Source organism: Peromyscus leucopus, chromosome 1 (genome assembly GCF_004664715.2).
Source record: "Peromyscus leucopus breed LL Stock chromosome 1, UCI_PerLeu_2.1, whole genome shotgun sequence".
Lineage (NCBI taxonomy): Eukaryota > Metazoa > Chordata > Mammalia > Rodentia > Cricetidae > Peromyscus > Peromyscus leucopus.
In genome coordinates, this window is record NC_051063.1 from 121,683,971 (window position 1) to 121,695,182 (window position 11,212).

An 11,212-nucleotide genomic window follows, 5' to 3' on the forward strand; every position below is an offset into this window, starting at 1 on the left:
ATGAACTTGCTGTGTTGAAAAAAAAAGGTATTGTTATGTGGTAAAGCATAGATAAGGAACATGGGTTAATTTAAAATGTAAGAGTTAGCTAGTAACAAGCCTGAGCTATCAGCTAAGCATTTATAATTAATAATAAGTCTCTGTGTGTAGTCAGATGGTTTCTCTAGTCTTGCCTGGCCCCCAGGTCCCACAGCCACTTATAAAATTATCATTCAGAGGCTTAATATTAATTACCAATTGCATGGCTTATAGCAGGCTTCTTGCCAGCTAGCTCTCATGACTTGACCCATTTCTATTAATCTATAAGTTGCCACATGGATGTGACTTACTGGTACTTCATATCTTGCTTCTCCTGGTGGTGCTGGCATCTCTCCACTCTCTTTTCTTCTTCTCTTTCCAGTTGGAATGTACTGTCTAACCTTATTCTGCCTCATCATTGGCCAAACAGCTTTATTTATCAACCAATCGGAGCAACATATATTCACAGCATACAGAAAGACATCTCATAGCATCTGTGTGGTTATTTCGGCTGGCAGGACAGAAAAGTCCACCTACAATCCTTTGGTTTTATTTTGACTTTTTAAAAACTTTTCTTAAGGTACAAATATTATCTCAAAGTCTATAAGATTAACATATATATATATATATATATATATATATATATATATATTTGAACTTTCTGTTGTGATATTAATGGTCATATAAAGTACTAACTAATTCTAGAAGAAGGCTTCATCTAGCTTCTGGTATGTGATTTCAGGCTTGAGTCTAAAGCAGGTAACTAGGAACTAAGTTTCTGTACCCCAAATGTATTTAATAAAGTGTGGTCTTTTAAGCTCTCTGAGGTCTGCTGCATGTGACATTTGAAATGTTTAAGTTTTCTGCAGTGAACTATGACCATTCCTAACAGTGACCTTCGAAGTCTCCAAAAGGATTATGGGGCCCCATCATAATTATTCCACCTGGGTTGTGGTAACAAGACTAAGCTGACAAACACCACCCAAAGATCAGCTTTGGAATACAAACTACTCAGAACAATTTCAAGGCAGTTTCCCAAACTGGTCCAGGGTCATAGATGACTTCAGCCAGGGCTTCAAATAGGCATTTCACTTTCCCATCACACAGAGACTAAACAAACAATAATACAGCTAGCTCTCCTGGGACTTGACCATTATCCCAGTTCTCTTAGGGTCTCCTAAAGATGTTGTCACCCCCAGACAACAGGAAGTGATTTTAAGAATATGATACTCACATGCCCAAGAGGTGGAGTTGAGTGGTTTTTGGTCATTTGGTGGATGTTTGTCATCATTTAGGAGGGTCGGTTACAAATTGTTTTTGGACATGGTCAGGGAGGAAACTAAGCAAAGGAGATTAGATTCAAGGATCTCATTCTGAAAAGGAAAAAGAGGGATATATGAATGATAAGACAAAAAGATTATTGAATCTACTTTTAAACTAAAAAAGCAACAACTAGTCTCAAATATTTTACATTGGTATGGATTTTTGTATATTGATACAAATTTAAGGTTATTTTCATTATACTGTATATATGTTTCTATTCTTATTTAAGGTATTGCTCTAATGCAGCTCATTTGAAAATGTAATGTAAAGTTCTAGTCCTTGAAAGCTATTTAGGATAATAAAGAAATACAGGTTAGTAGTTAGTCATTTATTAGATAAGAATCAAACTTACAGTCATGTTAAATATGTTTTCAAGGTCAAACAGAGATCTAGTTTAAGTAAACAGATGGTCTTCAAACACTTCCAGAGGCATACAGAATATGGCATTTAAAATGTTTTAATAACATAAGGCTTTTCATGACAGTGAGACACATCTGCTCCTGGAAGCACCAATTTACTTCAAAAGAGGATGATAAATATCAAAAAACCTCCATATGAACTTTGCTTTCATTGTGGCCAAGTTAGCCACTGAGCAAGAAACCACCCTTGCCTCGACTGCTGACAGTATGCTGTCCAAATTGGACAAACAGAACACAAAAGAAGTTGACTGCTGAACTTTGCCAAGACAAGGTAGGACAGACCTTCGAAAATGTCCTGCCTTTTATAGGTGAGATTTTTTTTCCCTCAAGGCAATTGTCCTGCCACCTCAGTGCAAACTGAGACATTTCCTGTCAATGGTACTAACCTCCTTAACAATCACAGCTGCTTCATCTGCAGCATTAATCATGTTTTTCATAACCTTCTGCTCCACTTCTTGCTTTAAATTCCCACCACAAACCCAGCTAAAAGCAGCTCGCAGCAACCACACTGTAGCCTGAATGTTACACTGTCATAAAGTGTTCTCTACTGAATTAATTAGCCCATTACTTTTTCATTCAACCTCATTCAAATGTTCAGGACACAGGCAGAACACAGCCTGGCCATTTGCCAGAATGTGACAGGAATGGCTTCTTGCCCATTACCGATCGCCTCGGTTCCTCTTTGAAACCTCATGAGCACAGTCCTGTCCACATTTCTAATGGCATTCTGGTCTTATCAGCTTCCACCAGGATGGTCCATTAAGCTCTGCTTACAGCATCCAGGGTCTAACTCCGAACTCTGCCACATTCCACACTCCTCTTGCAAACCCGTTCCAAAGGTCAGCGAGGCACAGGGTTGGATCCATCACGAACAATGGTACTGATTTTCTGCACTAGTGACTCTCCTTGTTTCTATGGCAAAGTTCCAGGCAGAAGCAACTTGAGGGAGGAGAGGTTTGTTTGGACTCAGCTGTGTTATGTAAGATCCACCACGGCAGATCGAGCGGTTCAACCTGCAGCGTTCGGAGTCTGCGGCATGGCTTGCTCACACGGAGCAAGGACAGTGAATGAATATGAGGACAGGACTGCTCCAAGGTGTGGCTGAAGAGACGGTTTTACTGTAGATAGGAGGGAGAGAACAGCCAGAGGTGTGTCTGAGAGCGTCCAGACGGAACCTGGCCTTGAGATGAGAGAGAGGGAGAGAGAGAGAGAGAGAGACAGACAGACAGACAGACAGACAGAGAGAGGAGGAGAGAGGGCAGGTGGACCAAGAGAGGAGCCAAGGACCAAGAGAGCACATGACTGAAATGGCAGGTTTGTATAGGAATTGGAAGCTGGGGGAAGGGAATTGAAGCTCCGAGGCTGGAGACTTCTAGGGTAGGGGGCGGGGTGAGAAGTGTGGGGAAAAGCCACAGGTACTGAGTGAGTCTGAGTCCTGTTGAGGGTTTCTTTGGGACCTGACAGTCCCAGGAAGCAGAAAGCTTAAGGGTTGGAACTAGAAATGGGAGTCACTGTCAAGACCCACCACCGCGGACTCTAGAACATATACCCCATGTTTCCACAATTTCCCGAAACAACAGCACCAGCCGGGGACCGCGTGTTTTATACACAAACCCGTGGAGGAAATTTAAGATTCAAACCATGACAGGCTTCTATCTTCAAAGTCAGACACAAGCCATCGGCTCTAGATTCGGGTCAGCAAGGAGAAAAAGGAAACGACTCAAAGACATAGTTTTCATCTGAATCACCCCTCTAACTGCCGGAATGACACAATTCGCTGATGTTGCTTCCATTTCCTGGGTCCTCTCTAGGTGCACAAAGAACAGGAAATGTAGGTTTTACTGCAAACCCCAACCACGCAGAGGTTCCGTGCGTTCAGGGAGGAGGAGCAACGTTGGCAGCCAGGCCAGCCGGATCCCAGGACGCTGCAGCACTGCCCGCCCAGCCTCCGGCTCCAGCGCGAACTCTTCCCTTCCACAGTGGCTAAAATCATAGCTGTGTCTTGAGACAGAACTTTCATCACAACCAAGTGACTCAGTCACTGGGGGCGGGACTTTCCCAGGAGGCTCTTGGCTGCTGAGATTTTTGTTGAGTTTGGTTTTGTTTGTTTTAATTCCGTAAGAATCACATTTCTGTCCACGCAGCCCGTCCAGGCCCTGTTCCCTTTCATCACCCACTCGTGCTCCTCATAACTCCAGGGTGAGATACAAAAGAAAGTTTTACTACCAGCGAATACCCTATTTCCCAGCTGGAGGCCTCTCTGCTCCCGTCTGCTCCTCCCTCCCCCTACTTACCCCAGCCATGTTTAGGTTGTGGACAATACCGGCTGCATTCTTCCTTGGCGCAGTTTCATTATGATAAGAGAAGAGTCCCCTGGGAGGCTGTGAACCCTCTGACCTGGCAGCCTGTGGCTGTGACTCCAGATGTGTGAAAGATGCATTTCCTCTGTCATTTAGATTACAGCTGATGTTTACTTGCCCAATGTGAGTCTAAGGCACTCTCATGCTCTCTGTCTCTGGGTGAGGGAGAGATTTCAAGCTGATTTATTTCTGTCTTAACCAGTGAGATCCCCCCCCCCGCCCCGCCCCATTAAGAATAGAAGCAACCAGCTTTGACGCCTCCCTAATAGGAACTCCCTGTGCATGCACCCCTGCCTCCTGTCCTAACACTGCCACTCACCTCTGCATCTTCTTCCCGACGGCTCAGGGGCACCTGCACAACTGGACGGAAGTGGTGACAGGAAGGTACAATGCACAGACTACCCTGGGGACCTGACGAGAAGCAGAGCCTGGGGCTCACAGGAATAATGGACAGGACCCCTCCAGACCTCCAGCTTGTTCTGAGGACTAGTCTCCCATCATTGCAGGCAGGCTGGTGGGTCTTTGTTTACTTGGCTCTTTCTTGAATGATTCCCTGTGGCCCAGGGATGAGGCGAGGCTTCCGAGGCTTCCGTAGGCCCTGTGGGCTGGGGGAGGAGTGGCAGGGCCAAGGAGAGCTGAGTAGGAGTTCAAGTGACTCCTCCCTCTGACTGGTCCAGTGGCCTCCTGAAAGAGATCTTGGAAACTGGGTTCTGAAGTCCAGGTCAGGAAGCAGAGATGGAAGCAAAGGTCACGGGGCTCTTCCATGTGAACTTTAGCTTATCTGGACAGGCATGGCGCAGGAAGGTAAAACCGGGCAAGACGGCAGGCTGGGAACGACCACAGGTTCAAAGTCAGGCTGGGAACGACCATGGGTTCAAAGTCATCAGGCCAGACTCTGCTGTGTGGGACTCTTGAGGCTGGGAAACCACAAGCAGAGGAAGAGGCGGAGGGCAGCAGATGAAGCGTCACTAGCACAGGTGTGCAGCAAGGAGAGCCCAAACCAACCCAGTCTTGTCATGGCGTCAGAGGAGAGACTGCACCCCTGGCTCCAGAGTGGTGGTGTACAGGGAGGTGCGACTCTTCTTCCTACAGAGAGATAAACAAACTTATTCACCCAAGATAGCGCACTGACCGATGGCAGAGCAGCCAGAACACCAGAGAGCAAGGGCAACTCAAAGGCAGCCCACCTTAGCACCAGTGATGATGACTCACAAATCTGTATCTCTAGACACCACCACCACCACCACCACCACCACAACCACCACCACACCACCACACCACCATATCACCACCACACCACACCACCACATCACCACACTACCACATCACCACCACACCACCACATCACCACCACACCACCACACCACCACACCACCACCACACCACCACCACCACACCACCACCACCACCATACCACACCACCACACCACCACACCACCACCACATCACCACACCACCACACCACCACCACACCACCATACCACCACCACACCACCACCATCACACCACCACACCACCATCACACCACCACCACCACACCACCACCACCACCATACCACACCACCACACCACCACACCACCACCACATCACCACACCACCACCACCACCACCACCACCACCACCACCACCACACCACCACACCACCACCACCACCACCATACCACACCACCACCATCATCACCACCACCACCACACCACCACCACCACCACCACACCACCACCACACCACCACCACCACCACCACACCACCACACCACCACCACCACACCACCACCACACCACCACCACACCACACCACACCACCACACCACATCACCACCATCACCACCACATCACCACCACACCATCACCACCACCACCACCACCACCACCACACCACCACCACACCACCACACCACACCACCACCACCACCACCACCACCACCACCACCACCACCACCACCCATGCCTGCCTGCCCAGGGAGCAGGCAGATCCAATGAAGATGAAGTCGTCCCGCCCCGTGACTTTATTTGCAGAGCCTTGGGGCGGTCATTTCCAATCCCACCACTTCTGAGCCTGACTCTTAGGACTGCTGTGAGCTGCTTCCTAAGCTTTAGTTTCCTGTCAGAGTTCGGTGAGCCTCCCTTGGCATGTTTCATTTTGGAGGAAGCGGGCATGCAACAGGCAAGTAAATGTCAAGTGGGGAGGACTCCTTGTCGTGGGGCAGAGAGAGTGTATTCCACCTTCGCCTCGTTCATGGGAAAGACGTCAAGCTCAGTCATGGGGTGGGCAGTCTTACAGGACAGCTGGTGGACCCTGCCTCTCTCCAGCTCTGAGGACAAGGGCTTGAGGTTCCGGAGAGGTGGAAAGCCCTCATTCCAGGTCTCCTGCTGGGCCTTGAAGATCAATGTGGCTGAAGTCGCTGATGAATGTGTGTAAGTTTCCCCTCACAAGCATGAGGTGTCCTAAGAATGACAGTCCCTGAAAGGAGGGTGGTGGCATGAACTCCGGAAGCGGTTCTTCACACTCGCATCAGGACAACGACTTGGAATGTTTTGTTTTGAAACAAGGCTTCCCTATGTAATATAGTCCGTGTTGATTTTGAACTTGCAATCCCCCTACCTCAGCCCTCCCAAATGGTAGTAGTACAGGTCTGTGTAGCTACACCCAGCTTAGCTGATCATTTTCACATGCATATTTTCAACATCTCCTGGTAAGTATTAATGTTACCTTCGTTTGACTCAAAATGAATCAGGACCAGAAAGAAACAGGGATTTACTCACCCAGCCAGTTAATGAGAAGGATGGGCAAGGTTCCAGGTCTTCTGATCCTTGAGCTGGATCCAATAGAGTTGAGCCCAAAAGTTAGTATGAAGACTTGGGGGTCAGGTGAACCAAGGTTAGAATGCCAGCTCTACGCCAGTGGTTTACAACCTTCCTAATTCTTTGATTCTTTAACACAGCACCTCATGTTGTGGTGGCCCCCCAACCATAAAATTATTTCAGTGCTACTCCGTAACTGTAATTTTGCCACTGTTATGAATTGTAATGTAAATATCTGATAAGCAACCCCTCCAAAGGGGTCAAAACCCACTGGTTGAGTCCACCGCTCTACCGCTTACAAGCCTCTTGGAGCTCTAGTTCTGACGTGTGCAAATCGGGATGCTGCGGGGCTCTGGTGAGATAACGCCAGCCTGTGGTGAGCTTCACACCGCCCAAATTGCAGGGCCACTTCTTGCTGCTGCAGTCATTTAACAGATGTGAGGGTGGGGCGGGGACACGCGCTGTTTAGAAGTACGTCGTGGCCTGAGGTTAGACCATCCGTGGGAAGGGAATGACAGAGGGACCGTTGTCATTCCTCCAAGCATCAGAAAAGCCCGGGCCTGCCTCCCTCAGGAGCTGAATGTATGCCAGAGTCTGACCAACCCTTGGGGCTAGGGAGAATGTGGAGCCCTCCTCCTGCGGCTGCCAGAGATTGTTAGGGCAGATACAAGTTGTCCTCCTGGTTCTTAGAGCCTTGGCTCCGGCTTCTCAGCCTAGCTCTTCCCCTTGGCACAAAGTATGCCTTCGGGGGTCAGACTCCTTGGAGTCAAGCCCAAGACTGGGCAGACTCTGGCAGAAGATCAGAGCCCTGATTCAGGCAGGGTGTGGGCCTCAGCAGGCCAGAAGGGTCCCCACCATGGCAAGGGAGAGAGGAGGGGATTCCCAGCTCTGCCCTCTGTAGAGCTATGGCCAAGGCTAGCAGAATGTCACTTGTCACATGTCTGCAGTCTGGATCAGCGGTCGGGGAACAACAGTACACATACATGAACTCTGCCCCTTCTCCGTTATCACCTTGGGTGCTATTTCTGGTGCCTCATAGGCATTTTTAAAACCTTATACTCTCAGTTGCTGAGCCAGACAGTCTTCAGTTCTGAGGTCTAGATGCAGCTGTGTTCTTATAAGAAAAAAAAAATCTCAATTCAATTCACATAAAGAGGAAAAAAATAATTCCTTAAGAAAAAAGACATTCAGTTGAAACATCTAAACATGAGACTGATGTATCAATGAGCTTCTTCTCTCCTGAAAATAGGACAGCTTAGGCTTGTGGTCATTTTGTTTCCCCTTTATTCCTTGAATGCCATTTAAATCCACCAGAACCTCTGCAAGGCCAGCGGAGTGAACTCACACTGTTCACACCACTCCTGCTGATGGACAGGTTTTCTTTACCCTGCTACAGGATAGCAGAGCTGGGCACACAGGCATAGTGGTGCTGCAAAAGTATCCAACTATCCATCCTCCATCAAGGGCCCTGGGGAGACTTTCATATAAGTGAGGTAAGGGACAGACATAGAAGCAAGTCCTTGAGAGAGGCATGGGGAGTTTCCTCCAAAGCCACACTGTCAGGTGTCTCCACCCACCCCCCAGAGCAAAGACTGAGTTCTTGTCCTACATCTACTTCCTCTATGGCTCCCACCTGGTTCATTAATGCCTTGAATCTCTGAAATGAGAATCTCGGTGGCCCTTGAGAGGCAGGCTAAAGTGGCCATGTGAAAACATGCTTGTGCAGGTGAGAACATTGACTGTCACTGGGTGACCCTCAGAGAAGACTCGGCACTGGGCCCTTCTGTAGTGGGGGAACTTGTTTTCCCTCTGTGAAAAGAGGTTTCAGAACAGGTCCAAGAAAAGCTGGGGGCAGCCATGTAATGAAGACATGCTGTGGGATGATTTGTATGTCCTGTGGGAGCCCTTCTTGGGTTCTTTGTGGCGTTACCCAGCAGGTCCGTATAGAGGATGATTAGGACCATGGGCCTGAGTGCAGGTGTTTGAGATGGTCTGCACTTGGCTGTGCTGAGGGATGGTCTGTATGTCAAGTTGTTCTGATTGATCAATAAATAAAACCTGATCGGCTGTGGCTAGGCAGGAAGGATAGGCGGGACTAACAGAGAGGAGAAATAAAAGGACAGGAAGGCAGAAGGACTGGCTGCAGCCGCCGCCATGACCAGAGACACTGCAGCCGCCGCCATGACCAGCAGCATGTGAAGACGCCGATAAGCCACCAGCCACGTGGCGAGGTATAGATTTGTAGAAATGCGTTACTTTAAGATATAAGAATAGTTAACAAGAAGCCTGTCACGGCCATACAGTTTGTAAGCAATATAAGTCTCTGTGTTTACTTGGTTGGGTCTGAGCGGCTGTGGGACTGGCGGGTGGCAGAGATTTGTCCTGACTGTGGGCAAGGTAGAAAAACTCAAGCAACAAAGAAATCTGCTGCCACCAAGGAAGAAAGTGATGGGGGACTTACAAACATATCATGTACATACACACAGATCACATGCACACATATCATACACATCCCATGTCACATGGACACAGCACATACATATCACATGCACTCATATCAAATCACACACCATCACATTTCACATGTGTACAGATCATGCATACCATTTACATACATCACATGCACCCACAGCATATACACACACACCACTCACCATCACATATCACATGTGTGTAGCATATATATATATATATCACATGTACACGTTACATGTGCTAAACACACACATATCCCATGCAGACATCACATGCACACACCATACAAACATATCACATACATATACATCAAACACATATATCATACATCACACACACACACACACACACATCATATGCACGTACACCAGGGATGTAGACCACAAGCATTTTACACACACACACACACCACACACAAACGTACACATACATGAGTTGTGGTAAAGATTAATGGGACAAATTTTAAAAGTCCCCACAGACAAGTTGAGCAATAAGTGGCATTGCTTTGAATTTTAACACAAAGCATGAAGTCAATATCCACAAGTCTATGCAGATAAAAAGGAATGATAAATAAACAGCAGAGACAAATGCCCCATGCCAGGTAATGCAGAGGGTTGCTGCATCTGGAGAAAGGAGAGCGTAGGGCTGGTGGAGTCGCTTCCCTGGAGGGCACAGTGTGGAGAACAGGGGCAAAGGACGAATTCTGCCACAAGCCAAGTTCCTCTTCCTCGGCACTGGGCCGAGGGTGGGTAGGGACATGGGTTTATTTGGGAGCTTTCCTAGGTTGAGATAAAGAAGCAACCATGTGGTCCTTTATCTGCATTCTCTTTCCCTGGGTCGTTTTCAGCCAGGCCATAAGTCATCGTCCAGTCATCGATCTCACAAATTCCATCAACGTGACGCGATGAAGGTACCACCTCACCCCTGTCATCATCGACAAAAGCCTAAAACTCCACCGATTATGAATAAAACATCAGAAGAACCCAAGTAGAGAGGCACCCCAAAGCACCTGGGCAGTGCTCCTCACACTCACAAACAAAGGGAGTCTGAGAAACTGCCACAGCCAAGGGGAGACTGAGGAGGGCGGAGAGATAAACAGCAGTGTTCTACACCAGGTCCTTGTCCAGAAAAGGGGAACACCAGGTACAAAGGAACCAGAGGAATATGAACAAACTGTCCATGCAGTTAGCAATAATGCACCAGTACTGTGCTGTCCTAGCCAAGGGGAGGGAGGCACTGACATGGAGGAGGCGTCCATGAGAGGAAGGTTTGTGGGGATGAAGGAGAAGGCATTAGCTCTCTGTGCTGGCCACACAATTTTTTCCTTAAATCTAAGACTATTCTCAAAAAGTAAAATATGAAAGAAAATTCATTAAAAATAGGTGGAGGGGAAGATAGATGTGCCTCAAAGAATTAACCTGAGGGAGAGCAGATCAATGCATTCATGAGAAGGGTTCAGGTGAGCGAAAAATTCAGGGTAGTGATACATGCCCAAGGTTGTAGGGAGATGGGAAAAAATCCATGAGAGAGCCAGGGAAAGGAGCCCACGTCAGCCATCTGATCCCACAGGCTCAAATACAAGGTGGGCATTTGGGGTCCAGTACATTCAAGCCAGAAAAGAAGGAAAATATATCTTTGCTCTCAGCAGTGGTTCAGAAAAAGTATCTCCCATCCTATGCCGTTCCTATCGTAGACTCACATGTGCCTAGCACTCATTTTAAAAGGCGATGTCAGGGAGAGGTGGAAAGAGAAGAGAAAACAAGAAGACTGAGGACTCTGTTGGTGAGCGCTCTCCCTGTTGGTTTCTGGAAAGA

The 11,212-nt window shown here is 47.9% G+C and overlaps 1 long non-coding RNA gene across 1 annotated transcript; it reads right to left on the reverse strand.

Moving 5' to 3' along the window:
* Positions 1-1,256: 1,256 nt before the first annotated feature.
* On the reverse strand, positions 1,257-4,946 carry LOC119087681. Its single transcript, XR_005091191.1, has 3 exons — positions 4,440-4,946; positions 4,055-4,275; positions 1,257-1,391 (listed from the first exon to the last, which is right to left on the reverse strand). It is a non-coding gene; the product is annotated as an uncharacterized LOC119087681 (long non-coding RNA).
* Between the last annotated feature and the right edge of the window lie 6,266 nt (positions 4,947-11,212).